This window comes from Bubalus bubalis, chromosome 24 (assembly GCF_019923935.1).
Source record: "Bubalus bubalis isolate 160015118507 breed Murrah chromosome 24, NDDB_SH_1, whole genome shotgun sequence".
Classification (NCBI taxonomy): domain Eukaryota; kingdom Metazoa; phylum Chordata; class Mammalia; order Artiodactyla; family Bovidae; genus Bubalus; species Bubalus bubalis.
The window spans coordinates 39,866,888-39,882,410 of record NC_059180.1 but is presented as its reverse complement, the minus strand read 5'-3'; the positions used below and the strand labels follow the sequence as shown (position 1 = coordinate 39,882,410).

Below are 15,523 nucleotides of genomic sequence, written 5' to 3'. Positions count from 1 at the left end.
AATCTACAAACTTGATATAGAGGTGTTATCAATTGTTCTGATAATATCCTGAATAGCAAAAGAAAATTCAAAATCATAAATGTTGCGTTCTTAGACATCTTAATCCGGAAGGGTTGCTGATTCTTTGTAATTCATGGCATTACCATCTTTGAAGAGTACAAGCCATTTCTTCTGTAGAAGGTCCCTCCATGTGGGTATGTCTGGTGTTTCATCATAGTTTTAAAATGCAGGTTACACATTTTTGGCAGGAAGACCAGGGAAGTGATACATGTTCTCAGTGTACAGTAGGAAGAGACACGTCTGCCCGGTAGTTGCATTTCTGCCAACACTGACTTTGAGCTGATTCAGATCATTTAGTTAAGAAGGAGTCAACCAATTTTCTCATGAAATTTCTAGTTTGCGAAAGTGAAAAAGTGTAAAAGGGTTTGTTGTTCAGTAATGTCCAACTCTTTTCAACCCTGTGGATTATAGCCCACCATGCTCCTCTGTCTATGAAATTCTCTAGGCAAGAATACTGGAATAGATAGCCATTCCCTTCTCCAGGGGATCTTCCCAACCCAGGGGTCAAACCCAGGTCTCCTGCATCGCAGGCAGATTCTTTACCATCTGAGCCACCAGGGAAGCCCTACTGTTTTATATATGAGCACCTAAATTGTTTCCAGTGTTTTGTGATCACAAACCATGCTGCAATGAGTAACCAGGTGCATACATATTTTCATATTTGTTGGGGTATATATCTTCAAGGTGGGCTTCCCAGGTGGGTCAGTGGTAAAGAATCTGCCTGTAATGCAGGAGACCGGGGTTCAATTCCGAACGGGAAGATCCCCTGGAGGAGGAAATGGCAATCCCTCCAGTGTTCTTTTTTTTTTTTTACCCTCCAGTATTCTTGCCTGGAAAATCCGATGGACAGAGGAGCCTATTGGGCTACAAGGCTATAGGGTCGCAACAACAGTATCTTCAAGGGAAATTCCTAGAAGTTGGATTGCTAGGGCAAAAGGTAAAGACAAACAGTTTTGTTAGTAAGGACTGATCCCTCTCTGTAAGGGTTGTACCAGTTTGCATTCCCACTGGCAGAATATAGAGAGGGCCCGTTTCCCACTGCTTCACCAATGGACTACCTCACAGTGCTTTTCCATTTTGGCTAACCTCATAGGTCAGGAGTGTTACTACAGTGTAGTTGTTTTGTGTGTGGTAAAGTGCACATGAATATAAGTTTTACCATTTAAACTAATTTCTGAATGTACAGTTCCGTGGCATTAAATACATTCATGGTGTTGTGTGACCACCACCACTATCCATTTCCAGAACTTTTTCATTCCCCAACTCTGTACTCGTTAAACAATAACTACTTCCTACCCTCTCAGTTCAGTTCAGTCTATCAGTCGTGTCTGACTCTTTGCGACCCCATGAATCACAGCACGCCAGGCCTCCCTGTCCATCACCAACTCCCAGAGTTCACCCAAACTCATGTCCATCGAGTCGGTGATGCCATCCAGCCATCTCATCCTCTGTCGTCCCCTTCTCGTCCTGCCCCCAATCCCTCAGAGCATCAGGGTCTTTTCCAATGAGTCAACACTTCGCATGAGGTGGCCATAGTATTGGAGTTTCAGCTTCAGCATCAGTCCTTCCAATGAATACCCAGGACTGGTCTCCTTTAGTCTGGACTGGTTGGATCTCCTTGCAGTCCAAGGGACTCTTAAGAGACTTCTCCAGCACCACAGTTCAAAAGCATCAATTCTTTGGCACTCAGCTTTCTTCACAGTCCAACTCTCACATCCATACATGACCACAGGAAAAACCATAGCCTTGACTACATGGACCTTTGTTGGCAAAGTAATGTCTCTGCTTTTCAATATACTATCTAGGTTGGTCATAACTTTCCTTCCAAGGAGTAAGTGTCTTTTAATTTAATGGCTGCGATCACCATCTGCAGTGATTTTGGAGCCCCCAAAAATAAAGTCTGACACTGTTTCCCCATCTATTTCCCATGAAGTGATGGGACCAGATGCCATGATCTTCGTTTTCTGAATGTTGAGCTTTAAGCCAACTTTTTCACTCTGCTCTTTCACTTTCCTACCCCCTAGCCCTTGGTAAACTCTATTCTATTTTCTAAGAATTTGCCTATTCTGACTGAAACTGTCCTGGCCAGGCACCACAGTTACCATTCGCATGAGTTATTCTACAACAGGAGATCCTAATAAGGAAAATGAAACAAACAAGCCACCTCCAAACAAAAGAACTAGCGAAAGGTCAAAAGGAGACACCGGTCCATGTGTCCTCCCAGAATCCTTCTTCCTGGAATCCACCTTGGCTGAGCGACGCGCTGGCCACCAAGCAGCACCCTGAGTCAGAAGGATTGGCCAGAAACTAACCCCATCACCATAAACCCCGAGACTGCTAACCTTGAGACCCCTGAGTTCTCTTACCCTGCGGCTCTCTGCCCAGGCACTCCTCAGTAAAGTCTCTTGCTTTGTCAGCATGTGTGTCTCCTCAGACAATCCATTTCTGAGTGTTAGGCAACAGCCCACTGTCGGGCCCTAGAAGGGGACCCCTTCCTGCATCAGTTCTAGGTTCCTCATTGCTCGATTGGGCCCCTCAAGAGGGCTGTTCTCTTGCTCCCTGTGCATGCCCTGTGCATGCCTTGCTCCCTGTGCAGGCCAGCGCCTGCTTCACTTGCATTTTAAGCACAAGACTGACTTTCTGACGTACTTGCCCCCAGGACCCAGCTAGTGATTGTTCTTATTAAAGGAGCACTAAGGAGTGTGCCTGGGAGCCAGGGCTGCCACTTTATCCTGCCCACTGTCAACCCCACACGGTGAGGTGGTTGCTCCAGGACCTTGCTCAGACATGTAAGTGAAAGTTGCTCACTTTTGTGCAATTCTTAGCAACCCCATGGGCTGTATAGCCTGCCAGGCTCCTCATCCATGGAATTTTCCAGGAAAGAATACTGAAGTGGGTAGCCATTTCCTTCTCAAGGGAAGGAAATTTCCTTCCCAACCCAGGGATCAAACCCAGGTCTCCTGCATTAAGATTCTTTACTGTCTGAGCCACCAGGGAAGGCCTGCCCAGATGTGTTAACGATCCCTCTGTTCATTAAACCACTGATGTCTCTGTTGCCGATCCAGGCTGTTTCTGCATTCTTAAAGCTGGGAAAGTATATTAGGCCTGCTGTGTGCACCCCGCACTCACAGGGTGGAGTCTATCTGTCCTTTCACACCCATCTTGTTGTACTTAGCATAATGTTTCTAAGATTTATGTTGTAGCACGTGTCAGCAGTTCACTCTTTTTTTATGACAATAATACCCCGTTGAATGTATATATACCACATTTTGTTTACCCATGCATTCACTGACGGACTTTTGAGTTGTTTCTACATTATGGCTATTGTGAATAGTGCTGCTGTGAACTTTAGTATGCAGGTTACCGTGGGGACAAATGTTTTCATTTCTGGACTCTACAGACAGTCTCCTCTCCAGGCTCCCAGCCTCTGGGCTTCCCCTCCAATCTTCATGAAACCTCCTAAAAGATTTTTTTTAATTTAAACATTGTATTTATTTATTTATTTTTGGCCATGCTAGGTCTTCGTTGCTGCTCAGGTTTTCTTCTGGTTGCAGCGAGTGGGGGCTACTCACTAGTTGTGGTGCTCTGGCTTCCCATTGCAGCGGCTTCTCTTGTTGCGGCTCCTGGGCTCTAGAGCACAGGCTCAGCAGTTTTGCCACTTGGGCTCAGTTGCTCCACCGCTTGTGGGATCTTCCCGGATCAGGGATCAAACCCGCGTCTCCTGCAATGGTAGGCAGATTCTTTACCCCTGAGCCACCAGGAAAGTCCCCAGAAAGAGATCTTAATTTTTCTTTGAAATGTAATGTGTATCCTACAGTGTAGCGTGTTGACTAGTGGCCCCCCCAAACTTCATGTTCATCTGGAACCTCAGAATGTACTTTGTTTAGAGCCAGGGGCTTGGCAGAGGTAACTAGTGAAGGATCTCCAGAGGAAATCACCATGAGTTGAGGGAGGAGACGGATGCATAGGAGAGAAGGCCATAGGAAGATGGAGGCAGAGATAAGAGGGATGCAAACACAAACCGAGGGGTGCCAGCAGCCACCAGATGCGGGAGAGCTGGGAGACTCCTCCCCCAGGGCCTCTGGAAGGGTGGAAGACTCTGCAATGCCTAGAGTTAGGACTTCTGGCCTCCAGACTGCGGGAGACAAATTCCTGTTGTTTTGAGCCACGCCGTTTGTGGCAATTTGTTACGGCAGCCCTGGGAAGCTCACGCATACAGGTAAGCCACAGACCAGGATGCACTGTGCTCCCCACCCCTTTCTTCTCCGGGTGGATGCTCTTTGCAACTTGGGGGTTTCTAGAGCTTTTTTTAGAGCACTACCTTTATTTCTTAGCAGTTGAGGCTTCATGAAAATTCAAATAAAGTATGACACTTTTTTAATCTTAAAAAAAATACTGAGAGGGGAAAAAACCCCTAAACACTGAAAATAAAAGACCAACCAATCAAAATCCCATCACTTAAAAATTACAAATGTATTTCATAAAAATATAAACATAATTTCATTAAAATACAAACATATTTTATATAAATATTTTATAAAAGACCAATCAAAATCCTATCACTTAAAAATTATAAGCATATTTCATAAAAATGTAAACATTTTATAAAACATGTTATAAAATATAAATGTATTTTATAAAAATATAAATATTTTATAAAAATGCAAACGTTCTTTATAAAAGTGTAAACATATTTTACAAAAATATAAAGTGGCACTCCCTCAGCTGGTACCCTAAACCGCGGAGCCCTAGGAGCATTGGTGGGAGCCACTCCCTGGAGAGGCCACAGAGCATGATGCCAGCTGAAGGTCAGAAGGAGACATCCATGCATGCATAGTATTGGCACAAATTCATAATATGAAAAAAATGGGATAAACCTAAATGTCCATCTACAGGATAGTACTTAAAATAATGGTGAAAAAACCTTGCATTAAAAGAGCAACTCTGTTCTCCTGGTTGTCAATGCACATGCATCAGGCAGGCTGTATTCTCTGCCAACATAGGGAAGTAGATGATACAGGGATGGTGGGCAGTGGATGGTAAGATGAGGGATGTTTTGTATGTGTCAGAGACTCCGGGCCTCCTCCTGCAGGACCTGTCCCCAGGAAGCCTCAGGCTTCCTCCTGCTAGCTCTCCCCAAGGACACAGCCCTCCCCAAGTCACTGCCCTCCCAAGACCAACTGTCACCTCCTCCAGGAAGTCTCCCAGGACTGAAGGCTCCCGGCTGGGACCTCCCAGAGTAAATGTCCGCTGCCAAACCTATTGGCTACAGGGATTCTGATCAGTAGGAGCTGGAGGCTACTGCGTGGGCAGGGACTGGACTGAGCGGCTGGACTTGCAGCTGTGTTTACGCATGAGCTCAGCCTCCTCTCCAAAGGGCTCCAAGTTATGGGGTCTTTGGCTCCATTTTCTGCAGCCTGTGGCCTACAGCCTCTCCATGCCTCCTTTACCATCTACGTGGGAAGCCCGCCCAAGTGCTGGGCGCTCCCTCTCCCCCTCATCTGCACCCATGGAGCCCTGAGTTGTCTCACAGCTGGTACCTTTAAAAGCTTTTGTTGCAGAGCAGACGAAAGAGAACAATGGAACAAACCATTGCTTCCCAGTGGCGGTAGTGGTAAAGAAACCGCCTGCCAATACAGGAGATGTAAGAGACGCAGGTTTGATTTCTGGGTTGAGAAAAGCCTCTGTAGCGGGGCACGGCAATCCACTCCAGTATTCTTGTCTGCAGAATCCCATGAACAGAGCAGCCTGGCGGGCTACCGCCCATAGGGGTCGCAAAGAGTCAGACACGACTGAACAACTACGCATGCGTGATCTCAGAACCTTGGTTTCCTGGAAGCTGCTGCTTTTCTAAGACGCCGCGGTGGTGCGGTGTGGTGCATGGGAGGGAGGAGAAAGCAAATAGCAGTACCAAGTCCATTTGTTGATCTGGCCTAGTTAGAGCTGAGAGTCGGAGAGGAGAGAGCTCGGCTTCCTTCAAAAGGTGAGGGGGTGCCAGACTGGGGACCAGAGTGGGATTGCTGCCCCACCAACATGTGGGGGTACTTTTGAACAGGCTCGGGGTGGGGGCAGTTGGGCAGGAAGTAGGGGAGAGTGGGGGAGGGGACCTAGATGCTCCTTTCTCCACACCCAGCAGTCCCTGGGGTGGCCCAGCCTACACCCCACTGTCACCTTCCAGCGGACCGCCAACCCCCAAGGTCAGCTCCAGGCAAGTGGCACTTGTCTCTTGTCTGGGCGACCCCTCCAGAAGGGTTGGGGAGGGGCCTCAGTCTCTGCGGGGGGACCCGGGGGACCTTGGGGGAGTCGGAGTGTGTGGGAAGGAAGATGACTACAGGTGTCCCCCTACAGGGGTGAACTCTGATACCTTGAGAAGATGACAGATGTGAAAAGCGGGATAATCTTCTTCGTGGTGAGAGACAAGTCCACCCTCAAAACCAGCTGGACCTGACCAGGCCCAGCCAACAGCTGCCAGCACAAGAGTAGGACCCTGGCTGTTTCCAGAACAGATTAAGTCTCCAGGGACCTGGGGGTGAGGGTGGAGGGACCGCTTCCCTTGGACTGAGACCCCAGCACATCCCCAGCGACAGACCAGGAGGTTCAGGGGACCTGAGGGAGCCCTCGGCCTCCACCCCCTGCTGGGAGCCTGGGTCTGGCTGGAGCCATGCTTGAGGAGCCAGAGTGCCCCCTCGCCCAAACCCTAAAGCCTATACCTGGCTCACCCAGAAGGGCTCCCCACAGGCAGTCCCGTCCCAGATGCCCCCCCACCCCGTGGGCACTTGTTTCCTCCCACCAGTCCAGGAGGCAGAGGGTGCCATCTCCACGAGGGTCAAGTCGCTGCCTTGAAATTACCGGATTGTTACTGCAGAGGGAGGGGCAAGGCCAGCATCTGCCTTAGAGTTTATTCTTTCTGCTCAACTGGGGGTGGAGGGGCAGGATGGGGCCATCTTTTTGAGTGTCTCTGTCTTTTCTCTGGTTCCTGCACCTTCTCCTGTCAGTCTGGGACCCCGAGCCCTACAATCCCCTCACTGTCTCCATCCTGTGAGGTCACCCTGGTGTCACTCAGGTCACCTGACCTCATTCCTCCCTTATAGGCAAAGGGTTCTCTGTCTGTGGGTTTCATGGCCATAGGGTCTGCGGTGTGGCCCGCTGCGCTAGTGGTGGTCGCTGGGATGGCCTTGTACGCCTGGAAGAAGAGCACTGAAAGACCATGCCCTCAGAAGTCCTAGGTTGACCACAGGTAGGGATCGGGGAGTGTGTGAGTAAGAGGGAGGCCTGGGTGTGGTTTGGGGGAGGCACAGGTGTGGTGGGGAGAAGGTGGTGGGACTCCCTCCATTGGCCTGGAGGCCTAGTGGCCCCACCCAACTGGCCACCTTTGTCCTCCTCCCGTGGTCAGTTCTGGGCCCTGCCTGACCCCACCCGCTTCTCTTGCAGGTAAAAATGAACAAGAACCCTAAAATGTATTGAAAGGAATCCTCTCCCAGTCCCCTGCAGACTGGAGAGTCCACCTTCCTGGGGTCAGGAATTCTTTGAAGCAACATTTTATCTTTGGGGTTTGAACAAAATCAACTTGTGGGCAAAAAAATAAATTCATTGAATGTGCCTGACTCTATTACAGAACTGGTGTCTGAATTGCAGGATTCAGGGTCCTTGGAGGCCCAGCTCTAACCTAAGGAGCCCTGAACCATCCCCACCCCAACCAGGCTCCTGACCCTTGTCCAGGGCTGCCTGGCCCGGGCCACCTCTCAGCCCATGGGGAGCCTTTTGGGGCCTCTGTGCTCTGAAGCCCTGACAAGGGAAAAGCACCCTGCTTTTCCTCTCCTGCACGCACAGTCACACACCAACACTTCTCACACCAGATAAGTGGGATTTATCACACCTGCCAGTTTTCCGATTTACTGTGGACAGCAACTGAGATTTTTATGACAACTATGCTTTGATTTATTTTACTGACGTAGAGTTGATTTGCAATGCTGTGTTAATTCCTGCTGTTGTACAGCAAAGTGATTCAGTTATACTGAATCATATATACCACATATATATATACTCTTTTTCATATTCTTTCCTGTTATGATTTATTACAGGATATTAAATATAGTTCCCTGTGCTATACAGCAGGACCTTGTTGTTTATCCAATTTATACATAATAATTTGCATCTGCTAATCCCAAACTCCCACGTTTATTATTTTTTCTTTTCTTTTTCTTTTTATCTGCATGCTGGATCCTAGTTCCCGGAACAGAGATCAATCAAACCTGTGCCCCCTGCAATGGAATCATGAACTCCTAAACACCACAGGGAATTCTCTGTTTTTAAAAAAAAATTTTTTAACTGAGATTTAATTCACATGCCATAATATTCACCATTTTTTATTTAAACAAAAAAATTTGGGGCCACACAGCTTGCAGGATCTCCGTTCCGCCACCAGGGATGGAATTCCCCCTCCCACCATCACATCCCTGCAGGACTGTGAAAGCCCTGAATCCTAACCACTAGACCAACAGGGAATTCCCAGTATTCACCATTTTCGAGTGTACAGCTTTGTGGCTTTTATTAATAGTATATTTACAACCATCACCATTATCTAATCACAGAATGCTGTCATAACCACCAAAGAAACCCAGTCCCCTTTCAGCTGTCACTCCTCGTTTCCCCCCAAATCTCTCAGCCCCAGCCATTACTAGTCTACTTTCTGTGTCTATGGATTTGCCTTTTCTCTGCGTTTCACATAAATGGAACAGCAGTATTTGTCATTTACTGTCTGGCTTCTTTCATCCAGCAGTGAGGTCTCCCAGGTTCCTCCACGGTGTACAGGAATCTGTATTTGGTCCCTTATTATGGTGGCTCAGACAGTAAAGAATCTGCGCGAAATGTGGGAGACCCGGGTTCCACCCCTGGGTCGGGAAGATCCCCTGGAGAGGGAAATGGCAACCCACTCCAGTATTGTTGCCTGGAGAATTCCATAGACAGAGGAGCCCAGCAGGCTACAAGTCCATAGGGTCACAAAGAGTCGGACACCACTGAAGCGACTTAGCACAGACACAGCACATGGCCGAGTAATGCTGCATTGAGGGATAGTCAGCATTTATTTATCCACATATCGGTGGATGGACATCTGAGTCACGTCATATTTGTTTCACTGTTATAAATAATTCAAAAAGCCTGAGGCTAAATCCGGATCACCTCAGGATAGGCCAAGGAGTGAAACTGGCCACGAAACAACTATGTCAGAGGATAAACAGGAAGTCTTCTACTTATTCAGTAATGGGATGGGGGGAACAGAAGACCAGAGAAACCAAACAGCCCTTCTTCTGTGTACATGACCTCTGTGCATGTCCCATTATGGGTCCCATGGGGGTCCCATGCTGTCCCATGGAGAGCAGACCCATGTTTCCCACCCGTGGACACTGCAGCTGATGCTCCTGGTGGCAAGGAAGGGGCGCGTGGGGGTGCCGTCTGAGCCAGCCAACCTCGGAGGCCCATCCAGGTCCTTTGAGGCCCGGGCACCGGCTCTAACTTGTCTTCTGCAGGGGTTGGGGGAGGGTGGTGATTCATCCAGGAAGGATCTCTGACAACCTGTCAGATGGCTGGCTATCTGAAGAATACAGGTGATATCCTTCACTCCAAAGTCCTCCGACATAAAGCTCAATACTAATTGGAGGCCCCTCTTCCGTCTCCTTCCTCTCTTTCTTTCTTTCTTTCCTCCCTCCCTTCTTTCTTTCTTCCTTTCACAACACTTATTTTTTACAAAAGCAATGTCCTTGAAGTACAGTTGACACAGAATAAAATTTTCCCTTTGGAAATATACATTAGTCACTATTAGACACGTATTTGTTGAATAAATAAATCCCAGGGGACTTCCCTGGTGGTCCAGTGGTTAAGATTCCCAGCTTCCACTGCAGGGAGCATGGACTTGATCTGTGGTCAGGGAATTAAGATCCCACATGCTGAATAAAACTATCTGATAGGGGCAATGAGAAATTCAATTTTCAATCGATTAAAATTATAGACAGGTCCTTAAGCATTATCAGGGTTTGGAAACAATTTGGCAATATATTTTAAAAATAAATAAATTCCAAAACATGAGAGAATTGAGCGGAAAGGGAGAAATTATCAAACCATTAGAAACAAGTCAAAGCAAATGCTATGAATTGAATTGTGTCCCCACTCCCCACACGAAGAAGTTCAAGTCCTAATCCCCAGTGCTTGTGAATGTGACCTCGTTTAGAAATAAGGAGTTTGCCATTAAGTCCTTAAGATGATCGTGTTAAGATGAAGTTGCTAGGGTGGACCCAATTCAAATGACAGGTGTCCTTATGAAGAGGGGAGATATGGACACAGAAAGGCACACAGGAGGATGCTCTGTGACGGTGACAGCAGAGATCGGGGTGACGCGTCTAGAAGCCAAGGAGGGAGGCCTGGAACAGACTCTCCCTCCCAGCCCTGAGATGGTCGATGGTACCACCCGCTCAAAGGACTCGAGTTTGAGCATACTCCGGGAGACAGTGAAGGACAGGGAGCCTGCTGTGCTGCAGTCCACGGGGTCGCAAAGAGTCGGACACGACTGAGCAACTGAACAACTCAGCCCTCAGAAGGAACCCACCCTGTCCACACCTTGACCTCAAATTTCTGGCTTCCAGAACTATCAGATGAGAAGTTTCTGTTGTTTCAGCCACTCCATTTGTGATCCTTTGTTCCGTACCACTGACACACCAATACTAATATGGGAAGAACTTGCTTAGGATTATTTTATTTATTTTTTAAAAATTTTATTTATTGATCTATTTTTGGTTATGCTGGGTCTTCGTTGTTGCATCCAGGCTTTCTCTAGTTGGGATGCAAGGGGTCCACTTTTCATTGCGGTGCGAGGGCTTCTCATTGTGGTAGCTTCTCTTGTTGTGGAGCACAGGTTCTAGGCACGTGGGCTTCGGTAGTTGCAGCATGTAGGCGCTAGGGTGCTCGGGCTTCAGTAATTGTGGTACACGGGCTTTAGTTGCGCAGGGCATGTGGAATCTTCCTGGACAAGGGGTCAAACCCATGTCTCTTGCATTGGCAGGCGGTTCTTAGCCACTATACCACCGGGGAAGGCCAGGATGATTTTTTAAAAATCAAGAAACCCAAATTGGAAAAGACCATTAGATTTAGCTGAATATGGAATTCCCTGGTGGTGCAGTAGTTGCCCTGCTTGTACTGTCAAGGGCCCTGGTTTGATTCCTGATTGGGGACCAAGATCTTACAAGTGGGTAGGCGTGGCCAATAAATAAATAAATATTCAGATGTGTAGATGCATACACCAATTTTCCCAACCACCTCCCCCACCAGATGCAAATGATAATGTTTCCATCAAATGTGGAATGCTAGGGTTAACTGAATTCAGTAAGGTTTCTTAAATCATTAAGGAAAAGATGAACAAGTTCATAGAAAAATGAATAGCGCAGCAGGTCTCAAAGTGTATTCTGGTGGCCTCTAGGGGTTCCCAAAGCCCTTTCAGGAGGCCCATGAATATTTGATAGTATTAATAATACTGAGGCAATTGTGGCCTTTTTCACTGTGATGAGTTTGCACCAATGATGCGAAGCAATGATGGTTCTTAGTGTGAATCAAGGCAGTGACACCAAACTGGCAGAATTTGTTGCCAATAATAAAGTTCTAAGGCTTTTGGCAAAAAGTACAATTTTGGAGATTGTATCTGCCACCTTTAGCTTTACAACTTCCCAATATTGCCAGAGAGTTGCAATATTCATGAATGTTATACTTTTTTTTTCACATTGTATAATAAGATGTGTCAACGGTCGCAAGATCTACTCAGTGAACAAATATGTTTGGAAAGACCAACACGTGATTTACAAAATCACATGTGAATAAAAGATCTTTTCAAAGCGCAAGATAGATCCGTGGGTTCTCATGTAATAGAATACAAAAAGCACACAGGTATGAGCTGAGATTCCACGTTGCAGCTAACCTTCAAAAAACCACCACATTCTGAGTGTCGGTGTAGTATCAAAGAAGAATAGCCACAATTATCTGAAAAGGCTCTAAAAAGACTACTTTCTTTTCCAAGTTTTTTTTTAATCTGAGGCTAAATTTTCTTCATGCACTTCAATCAAATCAATGTATTCTTATAGAGTGAAGGCAGACACAGATATGAGAAGCCAGCTGTCTTTTCTCAAATGTGATATTAAACAGATTGTTTTTTGGGCCATGCCACAAATCATGTGGGGTCTTATTTCCCCAACCAAGGGTAGAACCGATGCCCCCTGCAGTGGGAGTCCTGAATCTTAACCACTTGACTGCTAGGGAAGTCCCCAAATAGATTTTTTTTAAATGTAGCACACTGCCATTCTTCTCACTCATTTTTGGTTTGAAGAAATAGTCAGTGAATTTATCATTGTTATTTTATATTTTCAGATTAACTTTGATATTGGAAATATTGCTAGATGAAACCTATAAAAACGAAAGCTCTTTGAGCTGCTCAATAATTTAAAGAGCTGTGATCATGTATGGATGTGAGAGTTGGACTGTGAAGAAGGCTGAGCACCGAAGAATTGATGCTTTTGAACTGTGGTGTTGGAGAAGACTCTTGAGAGTCCCTTGGACTGCAAGGAGATCCAACCAGTCCATTCTGAAGGAGATCAGCCCTGGGATTTCTTTGGAAGGAATGATGCTCAAGCTGAAACTCCAATACTTTGGCCACCTCATGCGAAGAGTTGACTCATTGGAAAAGACTCTGATGCTGGGAGGGATTGGGGGCAGGAGGAAAAGGGGACGACAGAGGATGAGATGGCTGGATGGCATCACCGACTCGATGGACGTGAGTCTGAGTGAACTCCAGGAGTTGGTGATGGACAGGGAGGCCTGGCGTGCTGCGATTCATGGGGTTGCAAAGAGTCGGACATGACTGAGTGACTGAACTGAACTGAATCACTCTTTAAAAGGATTCTGAGACCAAAATTTCTGAGAACCACAGGACTAAGAAATATAAACGTTGGAACCTATGGCCCACAGAATGCTACTCTGTGAATTCTCACAATATCTTCCTGAGGTAGGTGGTCTTATTATATCCATTTACTAGATGAGAAAACTGAGACACAGAAAGGGGAAGCAATTCATTGTCACACAGCTAGCTACCGCCAGAGCTGGGATTTGAATCCAGGCATCTGACTCCAAGCTTGTGCATTTCCTTAGGGACAATCTGGCAATAAGTTCTAAAAGCCCTTAAAGATATTTGCCTTCTTTAACTCTTTCATTTTGAAATTTTATGAAAGGGGATAATCAGAGATAATCAAATTTGTATACAAAGATATTTATAACATAATAAAATTAGAAACAACCAGTAGTCAGTGGATTCAGTTCAGTCCAGTTCAGTTGCTCAGTCGTGTCCGACTCTTTGCCACCCCATGAACCGCAGCACGCCAGGCCTCCCTGTCCATCACCAGCTCCCGGAGTCCACCCAAACCCATGTCCATCGAGTCAATGATGCCATCCAGCCATCTCATCCTCTGTCGTCCCCTTTTCCTCCTGCCCTCAATCTTTCCCAGAATCAGGGTCTTTTTCAAATGAGTCAGCTCTTTGCATCAGGTGGCCAAAGTATTGGAGTTTCAGCTTCAGCATCAGTCCTTCCAATGAATACCCAGGACTGATCTCCTTTAGGATGGACTGGTTGGATCTCCTTGCAGTCCAAGGGACTCTCAGGAGTCTTCTCCAACACCACAGTTCAAAAGCATCAGTTCTTCGGCACTTAGCTTTCTTCACAGTCCAACTCTCACATTCATACATGACCACTGGAAAAACTGTAGCCTTGACTAGACGGACCTTTGTTGGCAAAGTAATGTCTCTGCTTTTTAATATGCTGTCTAGGTTGATCATAACTTTCCTTCCAAGGAGTAAGCATCTTTTAATTTCATTGCTGCAATCGCCATCTGCAGTGATTTTGGAGCCCAGAAAAATAAAGTCAGCCACTGTTTCCACTGTTTCCCTGTCTATCTGCCATGAAGTGATGGAACCAGATGCCATGATCTTCGTTTTCTGAATGTTGAGCTTTAAGCCAACTTTTTCACTCTCCACTTTCACTTTCATCAAGAGGCTTTTTAGTTCTTCTTCACTTTCTGCCATAAGGGTGGTGTCATCTGCATATTTGAGGTTATTGGTATTTCTCCCAGCAATCTTGATTCCAGCTTGTGCTTCTTCCAGCCCAGCGTTTCTCATGATGTACTCTGCATATAAGTTAAATAAGTCAGTGGACTATTAATAGATAATGGAAAATAAACTTACTAAGGCCTTTGAATGAACCTAGAAAATACCCAGGAAATGAGGTGACCCCTGGAGAAAGGATTGGAGGGTGTTGGAAGTCTGGCTGCTGAACCTGAACCAACGGTGGGGATGAGGAATCTGCAGATGGGGAGGTAGGGGCGAGGAGGAAGCTGGGAGTCTTTGGGAGGCAGACACAGGTTCTGCTGATGTTTGGACTTGAGGAGGATACAGGAGAATGTAGGTGAGCTAAAGGACACAGGATGGAGAAGATGCAGAGGACGTGGGAAATGCCTGACATCCCGGGCAGGCAGGCCCTAAGGGACCTGGACCTGCCCTGCCCAGGGAGCCCAGGAGCAGCCTCAGAGGAAGAGGAGGGAGGCGGAGGGGAGGGGTGTCAGGGGAGTGGCATTTTCTAGAGCAACAGTGTCTTCATTCTGTCCACGTGAGGACACGCAACCAGAAGACTGGGGGCTCCAGCCGGGAAAAGGGCCGGGGTGGGGGCGGCGAGTGGAGGAGTGGGAAAGGTTGAGGCGAGCAGAGGGCGCAGGCGCGGTGAGGGAGGGGAGCAGGAGCGTCGTTGCACCTAGGGCGGGTGAGAGGCAAGGCCGGCCTCAGCTCGGAGGATGCTGGACCACTCGGATCGCCACCCGCCAAGTGTCCAGGAGAGCACTCCCAGGCCTCGCAGATCCCCGCACCAGAGCAATCCCGGTCCCCACCACACAGGGTGGTCAGAGAATAAGTGGGCAGTAACTGTGCGCTGTGAGTGGGGGCTGGACCTATGGGCGATAGACAGACCGAAAGATGAGTACTGGACCTGTGGGCGTTTGGGGGTACCAGTAGCGAGGAAGAGACCAATGGCGAGGGTTGGACTGAGAATCCAATCAATGCCAAAGATGCTGTGCCCTCAGGGATGCTGGGGGCAGAGAGGAATCAGTGGCTTTGATGAATATAAAGGAAGTTCTCTCTGTTCGCTCAGAAGAACGAAGAGGACGATCGAGGCCCTTAAACAAAAGCTCAGGCTTCCTCCGCGTCGAGCCGATGTCAAACATTGGGGGAGGTCGCATGGTCTCAGTTAAACCCACCCTCCAGTCCTGGGAGAGCCCCGCCCAAAGTTCGTAGCCTGGCCGGCCCCTGAACGCTCAGTCCCGCCCAGTACCCGCATGGCCCCGCCCCCGCGCGCCGATTGGTCACACCACCAGCTGGGCCCCGCGCGGGG

The 15,523-nt window shown here is 47.6% G+C and overlaps 2 long non-coding RNA genes across 2 annotated transcripts; one reads left to right on the top strand and one right to left on the bottom strand.

Moving 5' to 3' along the window:
- Positions 1-3,522: 3,522 nt before the first annotated feature.
- On the bottom strand, positions 3,523-5,741 carry LOC123331617. Its single transcript, XR_006548354.1, has 2 exons — positions 5,601-5,741; positions 3,523-3,781 (listed from the first exon to the last, which is right to left on the bottom strand). It is a non-coding gene; the product is annotated as an uncharacterized LOC123331617 (long non-coding RNA).
- A 146-nt stretch (positions 5,742-5,887) lies between these two features.
- Positions 5,888-7,669, top strand: LOC102414455. Its single transcript, XR_327661.3, has 4 exons — positions 5,888-6,043; positions 6,409-6,469; positions 7,152-7,297; positions 7,492-7,669. It is a non-coding gene; the product is annotated as an uncharacterized LOC102414455 (long non-coding RNA).
- The last annotated feature ends 7,854 nt before the right edge of the window (positions 7,670-15,523 follow it).